Source organism: Halichoerus grypus, chromosome 9, assembly GCF_964656455.1.
Source record: "Halichoerus grypus chromosome 9, mHalGry1.hap1.1, whole genome shotgun sequence".
NCBI lineage: Eukaryota > Metazoa > Chordata > Mammalia > Carnivora > Phocidae > Halichoerus > Halichoerus grypus.
The window spans coordinates 128666511-128673641 of NC_135720.1; positions in this window are offsets into that span (position 1 = coordinate 128666511).

The window sequence follows — 7131 nt, forward strand, 5'->3', positions numbered from 1 at the left end:
CATGCTCTTCCAACTGAGCCAGCTGGGCACCTCTGGGTTGTTTGTTTTGTACTATGTGTTATGATTAAACAAAACACGGACTAAAATGTATTTATTCTTATCATTTAGAATTTTATTAAATCAGTATTTTGCAGTTTGTTATCAACATGTTAAATTGTTTGACATCTTTTCTAGCTTATCTTACTTGAGGTGACATACACCTGCCTTTTTGCTCTCTGTAGGTTTACTGATCCCTTCTGGTTAAGTAACAATATAGAGAATATATATATGCAGAGGTGACAGGGTGCAAGAAACAATAGTCAAAATTTTACCTTGCAGTGACTTAACCTCCAAAAGTGGAATTAATTGCCTCTTTATCTTCCACCATTAAGACCATCAACCACCACCATCACCAGTATTATTAGCACTACAGATCTTCACTCACTGATGACTTTCTGCATTGGCCTGGAAACCCAACCATTTTTGGAGTGGAAATTGTAGAAACTTTATGCCAAGCCTAACCAACCACTTTCCAAATAAATACTGGAAACACAGTTTGTTTCAAGTCAGGGTGGCTACAGCATAGGGTCTACTTACATTCAGGGAAGAATAAACAGGGGACACAGCCATTTCTCAGCTTCTATCATTTAAGGGGTGGAGTGATGAAGATAATGGACATGACATAGATTTTAAAAAGGTCTGATTTGTGGTTCTCAGAGAATCTGTCCAGTTTAAGCCCTACCTAACCTTTAAGTAAAACAAAAACTTGTTTTGTTTTACTATACTATGCTCCCAAACAAAAACCTTAGGCCTCTTTTGAGACGTATTAATTACAAAACAGATCGTTTTCCAGGGTTAGAAGCCAACCATTTCCTTGAAATCCTCCTTGAAAATATAAAGACAATGGCCTCGTGTAAAGAGGCACAGATATCAAGGTGAAGAGTTTTGTTTTTTTTTTAAATCATTATTCCCATGTTTCTACTCACTGATGGCACATGAACAACTACTTTAATCGATGTACCACAGCAAGCTCCTAAGCAAATTACTAGTTAAAAGCAATAGATTTAAGTTAAGAAAACATAGGCTGCCTACGGGTCCCCAGTTCACACACAATAATATGTCTCTACAGGTTACATTTATTCTTCTCTGTCGATCTACAGAAAACAAATTCTGCCGAATAGAGATGTGTTAGCATGACTTCTTATGTATGTGAATATTTCCATCTCTACAGTTGACTCTTGAACAACATGGGTTTGAACTGTACTCTACTTATATGCAGATTTTTTTCTGATCAATACCATACAGTGCTGTAAATGTATTTTCTTTCCGATTTTCTTAATAACATGTTCTTTTGTCTAGCTTACTTTATTGGAAGAATACAGTACATAATACATATACAAAATGTGTGTTAACTGTTTATGTCATCAGTAAGGTTTCTGGAGGACAGTGGGCTATTAGGTTTTTGGTGAGTCAAAAATTATACTAGAATTTTTGACCGTGAGGAGGTTCACACCCCTAATCCCTGCATTGTTCAAGGGTCAACTGTATATATATTTCCATATATATGTATATACATGCAACAAGGCAGGACACAAGTAAATGTAATACAACTATGATCCTTAATTTAGCAGAACTATTAGGAACTTGGAATTTTCTACAATTAAGTTACAATATGTAGTGACTTTCCTACGGCTAAACAAACCTTATATTTTGATTTAAAGGAAGAGATTTAGAGACTCAATTATAGACCTACATTAAACAAATACCCTTATAATTTCTCTCCCATTATAGTTTTCTTGTTTTTATCTAAGTGCACAATTACTGTAAACTTAAGCTGTATTCTCAGTAGCTTCTGCCAGCTAAAAGGGATTTAGACTGGGTTAAAGAAGATTAAACACAGAGGGCAAATGGAGGGTAAAACTTGTGTCTGCCAATCACTGAACAGATAACGTTTGGAAATCTTCAACTTGTTTTTGCAGAACCTACTGTAACGATATCACTCCAACGCTGACATTAACGTTTGTTTAAAAAATAACGTTTTAAGAATCACTAAGTTGTTTAAGAGCAAAACAAAAAAAGATCTCAAAGTAACCAAGACATATGTTTACAGAAATTGAAAGGAGAGCTTTTACAGTGGGACATCAAAGATTCCGTGTTTAAAAAAATAACAGCATTGTGCTTTGTGCTAACATTCACACATTATTCTAAAACTAAACAAAATAAAAAACCACCCCAACGAAGAGGTCAAACATCCTTGCGCAAGGCTAACTTTGCATAAGCAGTTAAGTGGCCGCCTTGGGGTGGGGGTTCTCCCTTCCCCCGACGCTGCTGTGAATGGGGAGACGGCGGACGTAAAGGGAAGTCAGAAGGCTGGACAGTAATGTGTTACTTTGGCTCAAAGAACATCGTTATCATTAGGACAGATGTCTGCTCATTTAAAATGATTATCTAAATATAATTAATCTCCTTTAGAATTGAAATTACAAGCCCCTAATACCAGTTTTATTGCTCCCCACTTCCCTGCCCCCTCCTCTGTCCCTAAATTAAAATGTCTTATCTGCGGTAAGAAAGTTTTCATCACGCCGACTCTCCCATCCTTTTTCGCAAACTAGGGCCCTTTAAAAGACTCCTGGGGTCCTGGTCCTGCCGGTGTGCCGGAATGGGGTCGTCCCCCGGGCCCTGTGTGTCCGGCCGCCGACGGCGGGTGATCCCCCAGCACCCCCGCAGCCGGTCTGGCGGGCCACTGCTGGCCGCCCCCCAGGGCCACCCTGCGCCGGGATTCTGCTGGGAGTCATTTGGGATGCACGAATGAGCACGGAATTTAGACCGTTTTCTTTCTTCTTCTTCCTTTTTTATTTTGTAGTAGTTCTGAACTCAATTCCGCTGCCTTCCCGAGACGCGATCTCGCTTCTCACTCCTATTCTCACTCCTAAAGTAGTTTCCCCTCCAGCCCCAGCAGTAGAGCGAGCGGTGGAGGCGGGGGATCGGGGGCGTAGGGGATCAAAACGGAGAGGTTCCGGGGCCGGGGTCCTCACACTGAGGGATGCCTGCCGTCTTCCTCCCACCCGGAATCTAGCCCGCGGTCAAGGAGCGCGGAAAAGTGGTCCAGGGGACCTTGGAGAGCAAGGAACGAAGTAGGCGCAGAAGGACCCTCCCCCGCTTCGCCCTCGTCCCCCGGGTCCTTCTCCCTCCCGTCCCTCCCCCTACCAGTGTCCAGGCCACTTCTCTCGGCGGAGGTTGGCCCAGGTAGGACGGGGCGCCGAGGGGACATGCCGGGCGGGCCTCGCAGGACAGAGTCGGGCTGGGTCGGACAGAGGGTGGCGGCCCCGCAGCCCGCTCGGGATGACCTGCCCGGCACCGGCCGCTTACCTCTTTCGCTCCGGTGTGAAGCTCAGGCGTCTTGTGTGTTTCGTCTCCCAGGAAACGGCGGGGGCGTGCGCGGGCTTCTGAGCTTTCTGCCTGCTTACGCCCCGCTCACAGGGGGCGTGGTCAAGCCGGACAAACCCCGCCCAGTCCTGCGAGCCCCGCCTCTCTCGGGGCAGGGCTTCCGTTAACACCTGGGCGCCTCTAGAGCTAGTGCTCTCTGTAATTGGGGCTTCGGAAAGTCTTGGTTACCTTTACAGGTTTTTTTGTAGAAAGTTGGTTTGTTTGCCCTTTATTCTGTTTTGGTTTTGCTTGGATTCATTCTACAAAAGAATTTGATTCGTTAAATCTGGTTTGCAGACTTGGAAAGGGCAGAAGAAAGATACATGTTGGCCTACCTACACTTGTATTTGCTTATGCGTATACCACCTGGGGGAAAATTGCTCTTGGATTGCAGTCCCCTGTATCAGTCAACTGTTCAGGTATGTCACCTCCTAGGCCACACTTCTAAGTTTGTTCTCATATATTCATTCAGAGAGCCTACTAAGTACCAGTTAGAGTGTTAGTGGTAATTCCAAGATAAACTAATGTGTTTGTGTAAATAAATGAGTAAATAGTAACTAGTCTAGAGTTGTGAGAAGAGGACAAACTTGTGTTACTGCAAAAAAAAGTCCAGATTGGCTAGCAAGAAGGGTCCATGAATCAGAAGCATGAGAGACGAGGCAGTGAAGTATCCATTTAATAATTATCTCTGAGGTGTCGGCCCTGGGCTTGCACTAGAATAATGCCACAGTAAACAAGGCAGATATGCTCTCGGCCCTCTTGCAGTATAAAGAAAAAATAGGCAGAAAAGTAAAAAGCTTTTAAAGTTACATCATGGAGGTCTTATATGCCCAAGTATGAAGCCTAGGACTTACCATGCATTAATGGGGGAACTAATGAAAAGTTTTCCACAGAGGAGTGATGTGTTCATATCTGCATTTCAGAAAGATCACAAAAGCAGCAGTGGGTAGGGCAAATTTCAGCTGTGAGTCTGGAGGCAAGAGAAAGAAAAGCAGGTGATGTCAGTTGATCAGGAAGAAATGATGACGATCCGACTGCAGCAGGGATGATGGAAACAGAAGAGAAAGGGACAGAATTTAAGGGATATTTAGGTGTTAAAATCAACAGGCCCATCCAGCTTAGGTGAGTGGTGGACAGTGGTGTCCAAAACTGAGTTTAGAAATGTTGGAAGAGAAGCAGATTTGTAGGTACTGTATGGGAGAGATCATAAGGCCAGTTGTGAAAATTTTGAGTTTGAGGAAAATCCAAATGGAGGTTACAAGAGGGTAATTTGAAACATATTTATAATTTAGAGTTGGAAGAGCTGAAACTATAGCTGAAGTCCAAGGGTGTGGATGAGATAAGCTAAGAAGAAAGGAGAACTGGGATTCTGGAAAACTCTTTAAATATTTTAAAAATACTGTAAAGGGTGGGAAAGAAAAATGGTGATGTGGGAGAGAGAAGGACTGAAAAAGAAAATTCAGAGAAGTAGCAGAGTCCTGAAAAAAAAAAAGTATTTCAGAATGAAAACAGGTAGGTTAAAAAAAAAAAAAAGAAGCCAGGAGGAAAGCAAGAAGAGGATATGATGGTAGACTAGATCATTTGAAGAGCCTTCTTGATTTGAAACAAGGCCATTGTGCTTAAGGCACGGGTTTTAAACTCGTTGTTGCAATAGGAAGAACAGATCTCCAAGCACTCCCAACTCCTTCTAAGAGGTCCCTGATACTCGAGTAGGAACAATAAACATATGTGAAAGGCTAAACTGGCCCAAAGGCAAATCTACTTTCAGCAGCATGGAAGATGAAGCCCTGGACCAGTGGCCATGAGGCTGAGCTGAACCAGAAACTAGAAAATTAACCAGAGAAACTGGGAAGGGGCCAAAATGGTCTCAGGGCAGTAGTGCCATCTAAATCCCAGAAGAACACAAATCATCTCTGGAGAAAGCATCTTCAATTTAGGCACCCAGATTTTTCACAAAGTATCAGCTTATAACCACATGAAAAATGAACCCCCTCAAATGAGAATTAGCAGAAAAAGCAATAATATGTTTAGACTTTTGAGGGTTTCAGAAATTGGAGATATCAGTTTGAATATAAAATAATTGTGAAAAGTATACAGGAAAGCATACAGAATCGCAAAAATGAAAAAAGATTGACCAGGAATATTAGAAAAAACTGTTGAAAATGAACATAATAGTTATTAACATACATTTTTTAAAAAGCAAATTAGTTAAACAGTGTATTAGAACCAAAGAAAGAGTTGGGAAACTGGAACAAAATCGGCAAAAATCACTCAGAATGTAGCACAAAGACGAGATAGGAGATGTTAATGACAGGCTAAGAGATATGATGGAAAGAACAAGAAAGTCTAATACATATCTAAGTAGAGTCTAAGAAGTAGAGAATAACAAGATCAGAGGAGAGGCAATTTTTGCAAAATTATGGCTGAGTACTTTCTACAATCAATTAAAGATACGAATCCACAGATAAAGAAGTCACAATGAATGCCAAGCAGGGCAAGTTAAAAGATAGTCACATTGAGTCACAAAGTAGCAAAACTAGAGAATGCCAAAGACAAAGCAAACTTAAAAGCAGCCTGGAAGAAAAGAGAAATGACCTAGAAAGGAAGAGCAATAGACTGACAAGCAGACCTGTCCATATTAAAAATGAAAGCTGGAAGATGACATGAAAATTCCGCCTCATGGGGTGCCTGGGTGGCTCTGTCCCATTCTTGATGTCTTGATTCTCTTTCTCCTTCTGTCCCTCCCCCTGCTTGTGCTCTTGCTGTCTCTAAAATTAAATAAATAAATCTTAAAAAAAAATTCCCCCTCAAATGAAAATGAAAATAATGAACACTTTCCTTCAAAGTAATGAGAAGAAATAACTGTCAAACTAGAATTGTACCTAAGAAAACTATTTTTCAAGAGCAACAGCAAATAGACACATTTTCAGATTAAAAAAAAAAAATGAGACCTTCTATAACAGACTTACTCTGAAAGAGAAAGTGTACTTTAGGAAGAGGGAAACTGTACTTTAGGAAGAAGGCATGTAATCCCAGAAGGAAGGGCTGAGCTGCAAAAAGATAGTATGAGCAAAGAAAGTGATACATGTATAAATGTAAAAATATTCTTGGTGTAAAACAAGTTATTAATAACTATTATTAAAAATAACGTATGGAGGGGGAATTGGAGGGAGAGATGAACCATGAGAGACTATGGACTCTGAGAAACAAACAGGGTTTTAGAGGGGAGGGGGGAGGGGGGATGGGTTAGCCTGGTGATGGGTATTAAGGAGGGCACGTACTGCATGGAGCACCGGGTGTTATACGAAAACAATGGATCGTGGATCACCACATCAAAAATCAATGATGTATTGTATGGTGACTAACATAATAAAATTTAAAAAAAATAAAGTATAAAAAAAATAACGTATGGAGTTAATAATATGAACCACAATACAGGTTTCTCCTGCTATCCAAAAGTAGAGCATTCCTATGAAGCTTTTGTAAACTGAAATGGCATAAAGCAAAGAAACAATTACCATTAATTTATATGGAAAATTTTTAAACATTCCCAGCCCAAAAAAAAAATAGGCTTTCTTAGACTTTCCTGATACTTTAGGACACAGCTTGCAAACAGAATAAAATGTGTTCATTAGAATTGTTATCTAGAATTTGTTGATGACCTCAGGGATGAAAATTTCAGTGGGGACAGATGGTTTGGTTGAAGGTATGTAGACTTTTGTTTTA